A 19,536-nucleotide genomic window follows, 5' to 3' on the forward strand; every position below is an offset into this window, starting at 1 on the left:
CATATTATTCCACGATATTGTTGATATCATCTTCATAGAACCTGAAGCTCTAATAACAACAATAGCACTAACATTCATTTGCATGTTTAATATACTCAGTTAATTCTTAGTATAAACCTTATGGAAAAGTTAATATTTTTAAATTTCAATTGGGGATAAAGTATCACAGGGCTATTAAGTAAGATATCCCCTGTCACAGCTGAGAAGCAGCTGAGTAGGATTCAGCCCCAGGCAGTCTGATGTCAAGCTGGACATTTATTCACTATAAATAACGAATAGTAACAGTTGGATTAACAAATTCCCATTATGCCCTAATAAAAACACATCTAAAAGATAAAGGAAAATATATTTCTTGAAAATGTAAGTACTCTCAATGATCTGGAGCATGTTTTCTAGTTTTCTGTTGTTGTGTGACAAAATAACACAAACCTAAAAGCTTAAAAAAACACAAACTTATTATCTGACAATTTCCATGAGTGAGGAGTCTAGGAACAGCTTTTCTGGATCTCCTGCTTAGGATCTTACCAGGCTGAAATGAAAGAGTCCAGACTGTTCTGTGATTCTCATCTTAAGTCTCATGGTCAACTTCTGAAGAGCTCAGTTTTTCAGTAGAAGTCATCTCTTCTAGCTATATGATTGCTGTCGTTGTTTTCTTGCTAGGTGTCAGTCAGTTACAGTATCCAGAGGCCACTGACAATGCTTTTCCACATGGCTTCCCAACCTGGATATTGTTTTCCTTCAGGCCAGCACATGAATATCTGTCAGATATCCCTCTTTGCATTCAGCTGGAAAAGCACTCTATTTTTATTTTATATATATATTTTTTCATTTTACTTTTTGACCCTGGTTTTAAATGACTCTCCTGATTAGGTTAGGCCCACCCTTTTGCCATATAATAGAAGTGTGATCTCCTATTCACAGGTGCAATCCACACTAAGGGAGATAGATCATACAGGGCATTTGTGTGACGTGTGGGAATTCGGCAGACCTCTGCATGTTTGCATTTTTCCTCTAAAGTGAAAGTGGTGTTGTTTCTTAAACCTACATCCAAAAAAGTCGTTCTACTATTACCATGTACACTGTTATTTGAAAATCCTTCATTGTTTACTAAAGTTCAAAGAAAAAGAAAACAAATGAGCTGGTCAAGACTATAGCATCAGCCCCTCTACCACTCTTTCTTCATGACCTAACGATCTAATGCTCATAGAAGTGTTGATGACAGAGCAATATTGAGGAGGACACACTGATAAGAGTATGACAGCAGCTAATCCTGAGATCTGGGTTTTTTAAAAAAAAAATGCTCATCTTTAACAATCCTAAGTATTCTAATTTCAAAAAACAAAACAAACAAGTAAAAAGTGTAAAAATAATACTTAGTCCTTCAGGGGAAAATTGAAGATGTTGACTTGGGACACCCAAGTCCTTCATGTACTCAGTGCTTTTCAATCTGTCTAACCATACATTTGGGTATGACCCGAAGTATTCCACCATTATGTGCCAATGTATATATGAAAGCCTTTACCCCTTCTCTGAAGGTACCAAGTGAATTATATGAATAGGTTTATCACAGTCTCAGTATACCATCTCCTCTCAGAGGACCACCCCTGTCATCAAACTCAAATTATAAGGGATAACTAATAACTGTATGAACAAAAATGTAAAATTATAAATATAAAAAATAATATATATATGTTCTATTCTGTAAGTTGTCATTACTCAGAAATGGACAACTTTGACTTTCTGTTTTAGGAGTGGCCTAGACCATAAGTGGAAAAGGAAAATTCTCATAAGAAGTAGAATTTTGAATGGACATTTACTAAGTTTAAAATGAGTGGTGCCTGGAATAAAGCAGTATGTTGATTTCTGGGCATTGCATAATGGTTAAGTTGGATAATTTGAAGAGAAAAGGATTAAATAGTTGGTCACTAAACACAATATAGATAATTCTCACAAATATAATATTGAGCTAAAGAATCCAGCCATGTGAGTGTGTGTGCGTGGGCACGCACACACACACGCACACACACACACACACACAGCAAAACAAAAATAGCCAAATCACAGAAACAGCCCAAGGGCCCAGAGAATGAGGAATAGATTACTCAACCATAAAAGAATGAAATCTTGTAATTTGCAACAACATGGATGGAGCTAAAGTATTATATTAAATCAGAGAAGGTCATTTCTGTGTATTTCACTCACATGTGGAATTTAAGAAACAAAACAAATGAATAAATTGGAGGGCGGGTGGAGAGAGGGAGGCAAACCAAGAAACAGACTTTTAACTATAAGAAACAAACTGATGGTTACCAGAGGGGAGGTGGGTAGAGGGATGGGTATACTAGGTAAAGAGAATTAAGGCATGCACTTGCTGTGATGAGCACTGGGTGATGTATGGAAGTGTTGAATCACTACACTGTACACATGAAATTAATCCTATACTCTATGTTAACTAACTGGATTTTAAATAAAAATCTTAAAAAAACGAAGTTAAAAAAAAGACTTCAATTATAGAAAGTTCAAAACCAAACAAAATTAATCTATGGTAATAGAAATCAGAAGGGTTGGTATTCTTGTGGGTATTGAAACCAGAAAAAAAATATATTAGGGAAGTATGTGCAATGTTTTATTTTATGATCTCAGTGCTGCTTGTACAGATGTGCCCAGTTTGTGAAAATTCATTGAGCTGTGCCCAGATGGTTTATGTACTTTTATGAATGTATGTTATTATCAAATAAAAAAACAAATCATTTCAGTAAATAATTAATCTCAAGAAATTTTTTGGAAGAGCTCTGTAGTAGAACCTCTAGGAGTAGGCCCAGAACATGAAAACACATTTGTTCCTACTGTAGAAAAATACTTTCATAATCAGGTGTATAGACTTTTTAAATATCAGCTATCTTCTTTCCAAAATAGACCAAAATTTGAAGACTGAGCTTCTTATTAAAATGTATGTGGTGCCAAGAAGGAACTTCAAAATGTAACCTTCCTCTTCATAAGATGACCTAGCCACAGACACTTATGAATGTGCAGTTACTACCAAAAATAATTGTTTTATTTCTCAATATGTCTTCACATTTCAGGGGAACAGCAGCTAAATGGTGGCCTCAAGGTTCTTACCTTAGAACCCTTTTATGACTGGGGGTTGTTGTAAAGATTTTTTTTTCTTTTATCAGACAAAAACTTATTGTAGACGTGGATTTTATTTTCAGACTATAAGCATGCTTGCTCAGGAACCTCCAACCTTGGACTAACTAAATTCTTCAAAAATTATCATTCTTTTCCACAAGAACTATCTCCAGTTGAAATAAAAGAAGTAATGTTTTGAAACCGATCATCCTACTACTCCAATAACATAAATGACTGGTTTTATTTAAAAAAATTAATGCAGATTCAGCTATAGTTCCAGGAGACACAACACCCTATGAAGTTGGCTTTTCTGCATAATCATGTTTATAATCTAAATCCATGAAAAATATGTGTTGCTCTCTTTTCCTTAAGCAGAATGCTAAATCTATGAATAGATAAATCCAGAAAATAAAGTTCAAAGAAGGTTTTGGTATTTCTTACTCTTACCCGTAATATCACATCTCAAAATCTTGTTTCTTGCACTGTAGGATGATGGCTTACAGTGTTTTTTATATATATATATATACGTATATATATATGTTATATATATACACACACACATATATGTTTTATATATAATATATAAATTATATATGCATATATACATATATATGTTTTATATATTTATTTATTTATATAATGTATATTATGTAATTACATATAAATTATACATATATGTATAAATATACATATAAATTATACATATACATATAACTATAATTATATACAAATTATATGAATTTGTTTATTTTTAATCCACCAAAATGATACTTCTACAAACATATCTTCTAAATTCTCCTAGACAGGGTTACATATTTTACTAGAATGACTGACCTGATAATCAAAGAGAAATAGAGATTTTGCTACAGAAATATGGGTAGAATCGAAGTAGTACTCTGGAATGTTTCCACGTAATAATAAGCCCACTAATAAGTATTAAATAAGAAAATGTAATAGGATCCACAGAGACTCCAATTAACAAGGAATAGAAAACTTAGTTCTACTCACAAGGTAAAAAAATAAATGTGACCTGAGAATATTCTGGCCAAAGATAAAAATATATGAAATAGAAATTTAAAAAAAAAAATCAGCGACAAGTTTACTTCCCATGATCATTTGCAGCATTACTTACTCTTTTACGTATACTTCCTTTTTCTTGCTTTTGTTCAGTATTAAACACAGAGTGTCTTGGTTGATTTGGTCCATAGATCAAAGAATACTGAAATGCTATAATGACAGAGGGACCCAATAAACAAGCATAACCCAGAGAACACAAGTGTCATCTTTGGAAGCATTAGCCAAAAATCACTTTTGGTTTTCTCCAGTATGGAATGAGATTATTTTTTAATTATCAGACACACTATGTAAAACAGGAACATTTTAAGAATCGTATATACAGATAAAAGAGTAAGTACTTGCCTAAGACTTTGGACAGGCAGGGTATGTAAAAAAAATTTCTACTGTTTTTGCCTTCTCATTACCCCTTCTTCTTCTAGGAAGAGATCCCAATCTCTATGACAACAGGCAGAGGCAGTACACAATGCAAACTGGCTCAATCAAAATATCTCCTACCCCTGACACTCAGATAATATGCACCTCTGTGAATATTAATCTATAATACAGAGGCTGAAGATTTATTAAATCACATTATTTTAAGGCTTTACCTTAGTGAGACAGCCCAAATTCCTGCTGGCATTCCCAGTGTTGCCCTGAGCTATGATCTTTCCTAAGACCTGAATGTTAAGCTTTAGGTATTTCACCATCCTTTATATAAATCCTCTTTCCTTTGTTTATTTAAGTTAACTGAATCTGAGTCTTTCTTTGGTTATTGTTACTCTCAAAAACCAAAAAGCCTAAGCATTACTAAATTAGAGAAACGTCTATAGCAATTTGACTTGAATATTTTAATCAAGACTCTTACCAGCAATTAGGTTGTCAAACATTTAAGAAGGCAAAAGAATTCTCACATACACAGGACTCCTTGAAAGTTCTTTTCTTTTTCTGTTTCACAGGGAGATAAATCAAAACTTGATGTCACTGATGGTGAACATTATGCTTCAGAAGGTTTGGTCATCAACATCAGAAACTATGTAAAAGACTGAAATAAGTTTAAATACGAACTACAGTTCTAGTAGAGTAACTATAGTTACTGAGTAAAAGCTATTTTATTACTAGCTTTCCATGAGCCTGGAGTAGTGGTTAGAAAAAAAAGTGATGACTTTAATTAAATGCATTAAATGTCAAGACGAAAGTATTTTTAATATTGCCATGATAGGAAAAAGATGGGGTACTCTGTGCATAAATTCTTATTTAGGAGTAAAAATAGTCTTCTAAAGACCCAACACAGTTACAGGTACATAATGGGTGCTTAATATATATTCCTCTATTTTTCTTAATGAAATAGTTAATATAAATTGAAACTTGGGGGATTTTTTTCAGTTAGATATGATTTTAAAAATCTGAAATTAAAGATTACTTAGATTGTCTAAGGAAAATTAGATAAAAAATAAAATATAAATTTAGAATAATAGTATTGGGAAAACAGTCACAGGTAATTTAATAAAAAATAGATATCTTTAAATATATGATTACATCATCTTTTCTCCTCTCCAGACATTCACTGATAAACAGGGGAGGATTTCATGTTATGAAATAATAAAAACAACCAATAGACATTTTGGAAAATGTTCTATCTCTATGTTCTTTGATGTTCTAGTAAAGTCAGAACAAGAAAATGCAAATTAAGCCAACAATGAGATGCCATTTAAGCTCTTTTTAAAATAAATGGCCCAAATGATAGTAATGAAAAGAGGCCATTCTTTTGGAATGGACCTTAGATTTTTAAGAATCTTTACTCATTCCCTTCCCCTAGACCTCTTCTTCTAAGCAGTAGCTAAGTGCAATTCATTGTTTTCTAAAGTTTCGCTCCAAACTCTATTCCTACTGCCCACAGCAAATACTACAGCTTAGTTTGACATTATAACTACCCAAATTCCCACAATTACCTTCTATTTTGTCCTGCAGCCTCCGGTCTTACTTCCCTCGATATATTCTCCTCCTTCAGCCACAAAGCAAATTTGCTCATGGTGTTCCGCTGGTACTGGAATAGCATCTCTTTTTTTCTTACTTAAAATCAAACTGATCAACATGTTTTTGAGATACTTCATTTACTTTGTGTTCCTGTTCAATTACTTATCCAACTTCATTTTCCCTTTTCAACATCATCTCCCATTCTGTAACTCCCAAATCTAAGTTTAGGCAGCTCTACATCCATTTCTCATGTTCTCACTTATCTCTTGACCTCAGCTCAGATTTCTTTTTCCAAAACATGTTTCCTTTAATCTCTAGGCATCTAGGCATTCTAGACATAGAATCAGTTTTGATATCAATCACTTACCCATCATTACAACTGGTTTCTTTCCAGAAAACTCCTAAAGAAACCTCTAATTACCCTATTACGGCAACCTGTATTTGGCTTCATTTAACCCAAATCAAATAAGGAATTTAAAACTGCATTAAAGCTGACTTATCTTAAGTCCATTTAAAAATGATTCAAAAACTCTCTTTACAGTTTTTATTATTTTTGTTTTCCTTTAATGATTTCTCTACAAATTTAATCCTATCTGTACCATTTAAGTTACTATCTCTACTCTATTTGTTGCCTTCTTAGGATTTTTCTTTAATTAAAGACATACTTTTTGAAATTTAAATAATTTCTTCTAGTGTGTAAGCAATTTTATCAGGTCATACCCTAAAAATATCAAATGTTTATATGTTTGACCATATAATATTTACAACAGAAACATCTTAGTAACAAAAGCTTTGTGCCCTTTTCTATGGTACATGTTGAAGAGACATTTCATGAACATCAACATTTTTTCCTAAATATACTGAAAAGATCAAGAACATAATGACATTATATTTTACTGGAATTTACAGAAATAGTATGACATAATATAACAATGTAAAATTTGATCTAGCTTATTATTTTCCCATTGGATAATATCATCACTAGTTTTGCCCTAATACTATTCAGAATAACCATTCATGATAAGTATCCATCAAAAACACTTCAGTGGAAGACTCTCCACATCTAATTGAGTGTACATAATTTTCTCCCCCTTTTTATAGCACAAAAGATTTAAAGGAGAATGAAATATGTACTTTGTCCACTATAAATACATCAATCTCACATTCCGAGGAATATGAGCTTTTAAAGAACATGAAGTTTCTTCTGAAATGTTCTATAAGCAATACTAAAAGTTAGATTTTCCCCAGGGAGACACTTATAATATACTTTCATTGAGAGGAATTTTAAATACTAAAAAAAAAAGTTTAAATGAAAAATAAAGGGAAATGCATAAGATTCCATTCAGATTTAAAATCTTAGATATCACATAGTAAACTTCTGGTGTAGGATCCACTAGGAAACATAGGTGTTGGGGATGAAGAAAGGGGTTTTTAAGATTACCTCCATTTCATAAATGAAGCAATGGAATCTTACAGGGCTTCCATCACCTTAGACTTAGCTAAGTATAGAAGCAATATTCAAAACTATATTTGTCTAGTTCTATAGCTTGTTGTTTGAAACAACACATTCTTCCCACCACTGACTGTACATGTACAAATTTTACTGTAATAATTGATTTAAAAATCTTATGCATCATATTTTATAACTATATTATTATATTACTAAGAGATATTAAATGGTTAGCTAATAAATTCATACATCAGAATGACTAATAGGAATTCAAAATAAATAATCAAAAATCTTTATAGGACTGCACAGTCTAACCACTGTGTCAGGACACAATGCTGGGTTATAGGCAGAGGATGAACAAGGAAACAGTCCTGGAAGTATGCTACTGCCTAGGATTTACCTTTTGTTTCTGCATGATAGAGCAATGTAGATATCTAGAATTGGAAAGACCAGTTTGGTAGGAGGGGCACTCAGGGGATTTGGGAAACAGACTACCAACTGGAGTAGAAGAATATTAATTTTTTTTAAAGATTTTATTTATTTATTTGACAGAGAGAGATCACAAGTAGGCAGAGAGGCAGGCAGAGAGTGAGAGAGAGAAGCAGGCTCCCTGCTGAGCAGAGAGCCCGATGCGGGACTCGATCCCAGGACCCTGAGATCATGACCTGAGCCGAAGGCAGTGGCTTACCCATTGAGCCACCCAGGTGCCCCAGAATATTAATATTTTAATAAACCATGTACTCATACAAAAAGCATATTGAATATTTATCAACTGGGTTATAGGTGTGCTAAGATACTGATCCTCTCAGCCATTGGTGTGGTCAAGTCCAGCCTGGGTAGCCAGTTGCTTCATCTGCCTAGTCTCTCCACACAGGTAGCCTAGGTCAGGTTATATCACTGAGCCATAGTAACATTTTTCTATGTCTCTCCTAATGTCATAATCTGTAAAGAATCTTTCTAAGTCTAAGTTGAGATGGGTCACCCACTATTTTATACAATCATTATTTTTTAGCTAAATTAAGTAATTTGCCTTATTATACTTACCTGTGTTGGTAGTATCTTTGTTATTGCTGTTATTAACCAGAATACAGGCAATTGAGGCAAGAAACTTAGGTTCTAAGTTTGATTTCTGTAAGATACCATGTGAATATAGAATATAATTTTAAGTTACCTGTTGCCTAGAGGCACCTGGCTGGTTGGGTGTTTGAGCAATCCATTCTTGGTTTAGGTGCAGGTCCTGATCTCAGAGCGGAGAGACTGAACCCTGAGGCGGGCTCTGCCTCAGTGGGAGTCTGCTGGAGGTTCTCCCCTCCCTCTACCCACTCCCATGCTGCCCCTCATGCACACACTCTCTCTCTCTCTGTCTCAAATAAATAAATAAATATTTAAAAAATAAACTACATATTGCCTCATCAGTAAAGAATGGGGTTATAAGGGATTTTTTATCCAAGTAACAATTGTGTGTTTTTATAATTTTTATACCTGAAATCAGAAACTCACATGTTTGGAAAACAGGGCTAATTGTAAAAGAAGAATTTGAAGCAAGTTTTGAAAATCCTAAAATCCCTTCAGATGAGCTGGGCTGACTCCAGCTAGGTGCTGGAGTCAAACATATCTCAAGTTTGTATTTAAGTTTTTTGGGGTTTTTTTTGGCTTGTTTGTTTTTTTCTAAAGATTATTTATTTATTTATTTATTTGAGAGAAAGACAGAGAGAGCCGAGAGAGAGCATGAGTGGGAGGGAGGGACAGAGGGAGAAGCATACTCCCAGCTGATCAAAGAGTCTGTGATGGGGGTGGAGGGGTCTTGATCCCAGGACTCTGGGATCATGACCTGAGCCAAAAGCAGACTGTTAACCCACTGAGCCACCAAGATGCCCCAATTTTAAGTTTTAACATGTTCCCAGAGCAAATCATTTCATCTATCTAAGCTTCAATTTCCTTAGAAATGAATTGGATGAAAACAGTTCATAGGGGCCATTGGCCATTGCCTGAGCAAACCACTGTGGCCTCTCCTGGCACAGTCCTTAGACAACCTGTCTCTTTCTCCCCAGCAAAGCAGCTCAATTATCTGTGCCCCAGAGTCAGAAGCCAGGCACAAACCACAGGAATGCCAGCTAGGACAGCCTCTGTTAGCCTGTGAGGTTGGTGGTGTGAGCGTCATAGGTCAGCCCTGGCACCCGCTCCCATAATGCAGTGCATGGAGCATCATTGAGGAAAGAAAATCATGGCTGCAGAGTAGCTCTAAAATTCACTTCTCAGCAGGAGAACTCGTCCAGTGTTCTGATGGCCTGACCTTTCCGGGTCAGTAATGAACAATGTCAGGGTACACAGCACATATTCCTGTGGCTTAGGCAATCAGAGTCTAGATTAACAGTTTGCCAGCATATTTTCATACAGTTGAAGAGAGGGAGGAAAATTTTTGAAAATTATACTAGGTGTCACTTGTCTGAGGTCTGTTTTGAGACAAACTAACCTCTTTGTAATGCTAAAGCAAGGTCACTAGATTAAAAAACAAAAACAAAAACAAAACAGAAAGCAAAATGGGCTATGTTCTCTTTTAAGCTGCCCCATCCATGCTGGAAGCAGTTGTTTGAGAGTGGATTCTTTTGTAAAAAGGTAGCATCAAGTCACTGTGAACATTTCTGTTAACCTATGCCTTTGTAAAGGCCTAACCTCCGAAAGTACATTTGAGAACAAATTCTATTTGCAGTGGCATTAATTATAAAATGAGGATCATTAGATAAATCAGTTAACTGAAAAAGCATTTTTCATGAAGTCGCCCAGTGGATAAGTAGTGGCAATCCCACTATGCAAACTATGGGCTGTTTTATTTTAACTATACTTTGAGTGAATCCTCATGTTCAAGTTCCATGAGCAACATTGGACTGAGTATGGGATTCCAGGACAACTACAGAAAAGTATTTCAGGAAAAAAAACCTTTATCACATCTACATGTTAACTATTGAAGTTCTGCAGGAGTTCATTGGGGGAAGCAACCTCAATACTCAGACACCTTGAGTATTTCAGAGTTACCTTGTACTTGGCAATCAGGCATTTAGCTCGATCTCTTTTCCTCCAAATTTGGGTTGACACTATATAGCTATAGTTGAATCCTCCCAAATGTGTTGGCAAAGCCAACAGAGCCCAGGCAGGAGACTCTTCTGGGCAATAGATGTATAAAACTTTTCCTCACAGTACATGGAAAATCAAAGATTTTTTTCAGCTATAACACAAGATTCTCTGCAATGGTGTGCACAGTTAGCATCTCTTCATGGACCTTTATTCCCCATGTAAGATCACAAATTGATTATTGAAGGATCACTGAATACTATCAATGAAATTGAAATACAAGATTTGGAAGTTGTGGAATTCTCCAGTATTAATTGGCAACTTCATAACTGTATACCCTCCAGATGTTTTAAATGTCATTCCAAATGAACTTCTCTTTTTTTTTTTTTTTTTTTTTTTTTTTTTTGTTAACTGCCTCACACACCTCACTTATTCTTTGGGTTAAGTGCTTCTTTGGAAGAAGTTTTGATAAAGATGACATGTTATACAAGGAGATATATGGCAAATTGCAAGTCCTCTTAACTTGGATCCAAAATGACAAACATTTTTATCCAACATGCAGCTCAAGTTTTCAATTCCTATATTCAGTGCCACCTAGCTGCTCCAGATGGCACAGGAAATTTGACTCTAAATGGTGTGGCTTCTTGTGAGGAAGAAGAAATAAGAAAACATCTGGAGGATGATGAAGACCAACTTTCAGATCAGCTGTGTGGGAATCCTAGGAAGAACTGCTGCAGAACACTGTACACGCCTACTGGCAATGTAGACACAGTCCAAAGAAACCCCGTAGAGCAAATATAATCTATTGACAATTCCCAGAGAATGCATAAATTGTTTAAAGATTTTAAACACCACACTGCACCCCCACCCCCCAATCCTAGCACACTGAAACAAATGGACAGAAACATACTCATAATTGTATTTCTTGGCTTATACATTTGGACCCCAGGCACCACAGCATAGAGAAATTATGGAAAACATGGTATGAGACATTATTTGACCCAAATCAATAAAAACTTAGAACAACCACTTTTCAAATGACTTTTGTTAACCTTGATAGCTCATAAAGCAATGTTTCAGTGTTTAATGTGTCAAATAAGAAGTCACAACTCCTATTTAAAAAAACAAAACAGGGCACCTGGGTGGCTCAGTGGGTTGGGCCGCTGCCTTTGGCTCAGATCATGATCTCAGGGTCCTGGGATTGAGTCCCGCATCGGGCTCTCTGCTCGGCGGGGAGCCTGCTTCCTCCCCTCTCTCTCTGCCTGCCTCTCTGCCTACTTGTGATCTCTCTCTGTCAAATAAATAAATAAAATCTTTTAAAAAAAATAAAAAAACAAAACAAACACATACCTAAAAGTTTATGTAAATATTAAAGCAGTATATTTAGCTCAACTGTTTCACAGTTCCTGGCACATAACTCTCACCAGATACTGCTTTATTGTAAAAGTTGTGACCTTTATTGGGAGTGGATCACTCATATCCATGCTGGAATGCCCCTGTCACTTTTGTTAGTTAAGAAAAGAACTAAATGTAGGAATGGTAAATGAAAATATCTCAACTAAATGGTGGACCTAGAGATATAGAGGTCTTACTGTGCCTCATTTCACAAAGCCTTTGTAAATAGCCTTGAGTATGCAAGCGGAGGCTGATTTAGCCTTCAAATGTGAATAGTTACATAAAAAATTAAACTAGCTAAACCAGACTATATAAACTCTTAAGAGATGTAATAGCTTAGAATTATCACTTGACATATTTTATTACCTCTTTCCATTCCCGGTAAGTAATTACTCCATTGTAATGTTAAAATTCAGGCTTATAAATGCTGTTTATAAGACTATAGTTAATTTTTTTTTCTTTTTTCCTTTCTGTAATCTCTCTTCTTTGTCTTGGCAGCCAGTTCAGTCTCTCACCATGAAAAAGAGACAGACGTCAGCAGTATGTGGTGAAACAAGATTTAAGAAATAGAATACTCTCTAAAATAAGATAGTTTTAATGTTAATTACTCATAATTACTCAAACTTTTCATTGAAATTCATCCAGTGAACTAAAGAATAGTTGGCTTGAAATTAGACAGTCTTTGAAAGTGTTCTATCTTACAAAATATATGGTTATGTGCATGTACTGTATAGATTAGATAGGCTATCCCTAAATTTTACCAATACAATTTAGCTAAAAAATGCTAAACTGATTTTCTCATTATAAATGCATACCTAGGTTATCAGAAGGTTCTGTCATGCCACTCTGCTGCCCTTCTTTGTTGAGTTACATGAAATTAGCAAAATTGATTTGCTGAAACATTGTACAGATATTCTTCAAAGTCTTCAAGTTGGAGGGGGATGGTTTCAGAGATATGAACACAATTATTACATGGATTTTAAGCTCCAACACTTACTAGGTATGTAAGTGGATAAGATAAACTCTCTGAACCTCAATTTCCACGTTTTAAAAATAGAGAATAAATTTACTATATAAAGATATTATGTAGATTACATTAGATGATATCAGTCCCTCTTACACAGAACCTAGTAATTAGTAGACACTGGATATTTCCTTCTCCTATTCTATTGTTGAGGAGACTAGTGAGTAAATCTGTGTCTAAGAGTGGAGAGATACACTCTTATAAGGGTGGATATTATTACTTGTAAGGGTGGATATTATTACTATTACAGTGTTGATTATATTCTTGATGGCAATTGAAGATATTAACCACAGGTATCAGCCATTCCTGAAGTGTAAAATGGGTGGGGTACTTAGTTTACATGTTCAGTTACATTGTTGTTTAATTTTATAGACTGAATTAAAATTTGGTACCCATGTGCATCACCCAAATAAATAAGAGATTGATTTAATTTGGAATGCTAATTATTCCTTTAATTGAGAAATATTTTTAGCTTAGATTTATTTAAGTATCCAAACTCATATGAATTTGCTAGTTGAGTTAGCTCCTTCTAAGGACCTGTAGTCCAATATATAAGGAAGCAGCATTCCCTGTTCTCGATAATTCTAAAAAATTCAGTATCTATTTCCATTTTTTTTTAAATCAGGGATTTAAAAAAGTATTACCTTACCAAAGAGTTAGATAGTGTCCGGTAGTATCATGACCTTTTATATTCATTGAAGTTATACAATTCCATTTCTAAATCAGTATCTTAGAAGATGGGATTTGAAAGTCACTTTTATCTTTTCTGAAAAACACCAGCAATCTATGACTATGGATAATTTATGTTGTCTATGAATAGTTTGCTCCTTCCTGTTGCTGAGTAACATTTCATTATGATGTACACCATTTGTTTACCCATTTCCCAGGTGGCGAAAATTTGGGTAGTTTCCAGCTATTAGTAAATTGTATAAACCTGTTTGATACACACAGCTGGAATGCATACCTAATTATATGTTTAACTTCATTAGAAGCTACACATTATTTTTCATAACGTTTATCCTTTTGTATATTGACCAATTATATATGAGATTTCAAGTACAAATTCTTTTCCAGCACTTCATACTTGGTATTGTCATTTTTCCCCCTCCTTATTCTAAGGGATATGTAGTAGTATCTTAGTATTGTAATTTATTTCCCTAATGACTAATCACATTGAGCATCTTTTTATATGCTTATTTGTCATGTTTATCTTCCCTGGTGAAGCTTCTTTTCAGAACTTCTGGCAATTAAAAAAAAATTATTGTTGAGTTTTGAGAGTTCTCTATATGTTCTAGATACAAGTTAGTTATGAGATATGTGCTTTGCAAATATAGATACTTTCCAATATGGTGGTTTGTCTTATAATTTTTCAACCATACAACGGTGTGAAACCATTCAGTGGAATCTGTACCTCAAGTTTTGAACTTCAATCTTTTACAGGGCTAGCTTTCTCTGGTACAATACTCTCTTGTGATGTTGGATAGCAGCTTCGAACCACAGCTTCCAGTCAAACATGTAATCATGAGGGTGAATAAAGATACACTTACGGTATTCTGTACCCATACGACCATTCTGTTTTTCACTTTCCATACAGTATTCACTAAATTACATGAGATGTTCAACACTTTATTTTAAAATAGGCTTTGTAATAAATGATTTTGTCATATAAGATAGGCTAGGCTTAAACTGTGATGTTCAGTAGATTATGTGTATTAAATGCATTTCCAATGTCATAGTCAAAGAAGATCTGTATTTCTTCCTAGTTGTGTTTTAATATTTCAATTCTCAGAATTTTTAACAGGAGTTTCTCAATTGTGATTTTATTTTTATCATTCTTTAGCTGTTGTACTAAAAACATTTTGCCTAGTCCAGTGTTACAAAGATTTCCAGTTTGTTTTTTGCTAAAAGTTTTATAAGTTTATATTCTACATTTATGTTTATAATCTTATTTGAATTAATTTTGTATAAAGTTTGAGGTGTAAGTTTGAGATATGGGTTGAGTTTCTTTCTTTTTTTTTTTTTTTTTGGTATATGAAAGTTCAACTGTTCCAGGATTGTTTTTTAAAAGACTATCTTTGTCTGTAGAAATTCTTTTGATTTCTTATCAGAAATCAATTGACCATTTTCATGCAGATCGAATGAAAGGAAGAGGGAAAGAGTGGGTGAGGGAGAGAAAAAGAGAGAGAGAGAAAGGGAAGATGGGAAAGAGGGAGGGAGGAAGGAAGGAAGGAATCAGTGTTCAGAATATATATGTGATTAAATTAATTGTCTGCATTAGGACTTTTGAAATCAGTTCTAGTGTACATTATTTTATACTCTTGAGGAGGTACACAAAACAATGAAAATAAATAAGTTGAAGTAGGATTACAAATTTAAGCAGGTAATTTGACAAATGCAACCTGTCTTGCACATGTAGATAACTAAAGGTAAATTGGGCAATTCAATTGTGTTGTCTCTTGTAACTCTCTATCTTAAATAAAAGATAAATCGTACTTTCAAGCTTATAAAAATGTCCTAGGTCTCAATTTTACTGAAAGGTAGACTTTAATGCATTACTTCAAATATATTACACTTTGTAAAATCTCTTTTCTAAATATGTAAAATGGCAAATGTGTTACATACTTTATATACCATTTCAGGTCTCCCTGAATGATTTTTTTTTTCCTAATCTCTGGCTCCTTAACTGAAAACTAAGGTAAATAAGGCTTAAATATTGTTCTTAGACCAAGTCTGGTTAGCATAATTCATTTCACAAGTAACTATTAAGTGCCTACCACTCTTATAGGTTCCTAAGATACATCAGTGAACAATATAGAGCAAAAATACAAAAATATGTACCTTTATGGCACTTTTATTATAACAAGGAAAATAGACAATAAAACCTTAACACAATAAAAGAAAAATGATATTGTATGTAAGTTGATAAGCATAACAGAAAGAAATAAGGCAGAATAAGGCTGTCCTGAATGTAAAGGAGGCAATTTAAACTGTAAAGTTTACTTGACAAGCATGGTTTTAGCACAGATTTGAAGAGCATGGTATAGTTAGCTATAATAGCTATCTCAAGAGAATGTTCCAGGACAAAGAAAAAACCAGTGTGAAATATGAAACACAAGAGCCCACCACATGAATATACTGAAGTATAAGGTCAGGATAGCATGTAGAATGAACAAGGGGGAGGACATAAAAAAGGAGATGAGATCATAAAAAAACTCGAGGGCAAGTATAAGGCCTTTGTTACTTACTTGAGTTAAATGGAAGCTATCGCAGAGTTTTGACTAGAGATGTGACGTTGACGTCTGTTTTAAATGGCTGCAGTGTTGAAAGCAGACTGAACAACAATACAAGTAGAAGCAGGGGACAGTTATGTACGCCCATATGGCTACAGAACCATACAGGGTCATGGTTCTCAGGCTGGAGAAGTCAAGGAAAGCTTCCTGATGGAAGTTAAGTTTGAATTATCATAATAATATTAATTGAATTTTGGTGCTTATTTGCTAGAAAATAATTCTCAGATGACTGTGTTCAATAAGACAAATGAGGTTATTAAGCCTTTAGTGGGCTTACAAAAATAGAGAGCTTGAGTTATCTTGATCCTGGAGTAATAAAAGAAATTAATACCAGGAGCCTATAGTTTGATCCTTTCAGAGAAGTCAGATACCATGGTCAAGAACTTTGTGTGAGTTTGGGCACTTTGTAACTTGTTTATTTACTTTCCACCATTATTATTCAGAATCCTAGAATCCGCTAATTTCAGCCATATTTCTTATCCTTGGGTACTGAAAAAAAAAAAAATACAGTGGTCCATTTATGCTTCTTTCCACACCTTCAGTTATTCCACCTGTCTTTCACCCAAAGTCCATCACATTATACCTTTTGAAACTTCCTATTACAAATAACTTAATAAAACATATAGAATAAAAAAGTCTCCATTTTTTTTTCTCCTAATGATCCTAGAAATTTCCTCAAGATGTTACTTACATTAAAGTCCCTCTTTATTGAAGAGTCCATATTTACCCATATCATCAGAATAACCAAGTCAGGCATGTGTTGAGGTGAGGCAGTCATTACTACCTTTCTCAATGCCACTTCTGAATCTTTACTTCTCTAGTCTTATGTTAAAAAAAAAAAAAAAAGCTGTGGGGGGGCACCTGGGTGGCTCAGTGGGTTGAGCTTCTGCCTTCGGCTCAGGTCACCATCTTAGGGTTCTGGGATGGAGCCCCACATCGGGCTCTCTGCTCAGCGGAGAGCCTGCTTCCACCTCTCTCTCTTCTCTCTGCCTGCCTCTCTGCCTAGTTGTGATCTCTCTGTCAAATAAATTAATTAATTAAATAGTAAAAAAAATCACATTTTTAAAGCTTATCTCTGTTACTCTATTTCACTCATATCTATCCTCCCAATCATTTTCCCATAATAATTCCATTTATCTTTTAGATTCATTTTCTTTCCTTGATTCTACTACCATAACTTCCATGATTGTCATTAATGTTAATTGCCAAGTAATCTCTGTTTCTCCTCCTTCTTGACACATGTTAACATTGCATGCAAGGCCCCCTGATGTAACAGAAGAGCTGTGAGCAGAAGTGATCTCTGTCACTTCCTAGTCAGAGAATTTAATTGTTAATTTGTGATTCTCCAGAGCATTCCTTCTTACTGGTACAGCAACAAGCAATAATTGAAATAATGGTTACTGCTTCAGCCGAGATTCCTAAATGGTTATGAAAGATTTAACACAGAAGCAGACTTGTCAAGGACTCATAGTATGAATGAAATGTCAGCCTTTGTTGTTTAAGCCACTGAGATACAGGTCTCTGATAATGCACAGTAAGTTAGCCTATTCAGCCATTGAATAATGTAGAAATTGTTATATAATATACAAAAGAAGAATTAACATATGTAGTTGTGGTTTATGAGCTGACTACAGGTGGTAAGAAACTGTTATGCTAAGCTGAAAGGATGGCAATCCATTCTATATAGTGGTAAAATAGTTAAATTTTTACCTGCAGTAATTCTATGATAAGAAATGTATTTTGTGAATGCATAGATCTAGAAAAGAGTTTGGTAAACAAAATGCTAATGTGTGCTGGCTATAATTGACAAATTACTACGAGAAGGAGATGATCTCAAAAATTTTTGTATAGTAGCAAACAACCACCTGCTAAACCATTATAGATATAACATGAGGAGGAAATAAACTTTTATTATTTTAATTCACTGAGATACTGAGGTTGTTGGCTACCTCAGTTTATCTTAGCCTATTCTGACAGGCATACTTGACAAATTTAATGTCTAATTAGATAATCCATTCAGCACACTTGTCTTCATTCTCATGTCCATACACTCCTCTTTTTTATAAACTATATTTGTATTATGTAGGAAATCTTAAATTTTATCTTTGTTTTCCTGTTAAACACAGCATTACTGTTTGTAAGTGTTACTTTTCTAAACAATCTTTTTTCCCCCTCATTTTGTAGAATTTTTTTTTTTTTTTTTTTTTTTTTTTTTTTTTTAGTGTTGTAGAATTCTGTGCTATCAGTATATTTGTCCTTTGATTCTGCTGAGTTATTTAGTCTGTTATTTCCCTGAGATTCACAGCTGGTCTATCACTGAAACATAAAAGCTTCCAATTTGGGCCCTTGTAAAAGTCTTTATTGTTTTAATCATTCACATTTCTCTGTCTCCTGTTCCCTATCCCCACCAACATGACAGTGACAAAGTGGAAGCCCTATGATACTGGAAAATATTAAAATTAAACAACTCCCTCCCACATACACCTTTGTTTTCCAGAAATGAATTACAGCAAGGACTCATTCTTTCCCATGGGATTTAAGTAAGACTCAAGAATACTTCACTGGTTAACCTATGAGAAGGCTAGAGACAGGCCCTACAAATTGCCATTCTTTGCCTCATAAATGACCAGTTAAATTGTTTGAACTCACTAACTAATCTGAATAAAATACCTGCTGTCTTGACTTGACCGAACTTCAGTTAAGATTCTTTCCTTCTTCCTGGTTCCTGAGCTTTGACCCCTGGCTTCCCACCCTGAGACAGCATACAACCCCTTCTCCAGAACATAAGTTTACCTCAGGGAAAAAACATTCCCTAATCAATTATATGATTGTATTACCTTTTTGTCCCACGTACCTATCCCCATATATATTTTTAAAGATTTTATTTATTTATTTGACAGACAGAGATCACAAGTAGGTATAGAGGCAGGCAGAGAGAGAGAGAGGAGGAAACAGGCTTCCTGTTGAGCAGAGAGCCCGATGCGGGACTCAATCCCAGAACCCTGGGATCATGACCTGAGCCGAAGGCAGAGGCTTAACCCACCGAGCCACCCAGGCACCCCCCCCTCCATATTTTTCTAATCTTGTTCAACAACTTCCCTCCCCCATTTAAAAAAGCTCTTTTAGCCTTCCCTTTGAGATACTTGCAA

General features: G+C 34.6%; 1 pseudogene; it reads left to right on the top strand.

The window, feature by feature from the left end:
• Window positions 1-1,469: 1,469 nt before the first annotated feature.
• LOC101687584 lies at window positions 1,470-11,666 on the top strand (annotated as a pseudogene).
• Window positions 11,667-19,536: the final 7,870 nt, after the last annotated feature.

Source organism: Mustela putorius, unplaced genomic scaffold, assembly GCF_011764305.1.
Source record: "Mustela putorius furo isolate JIRA1106 unplaced genomic scaffold, ASM1176430v1.1 tig00000083_pilon_pilon_pilon, whole genome shotgun sequence".
Lineage (NCBI taxonomy): Eukaryota > Metazoa > Chordata > Mammalia > Carnivora > Mustelidae > Mustela > Mustela putorius.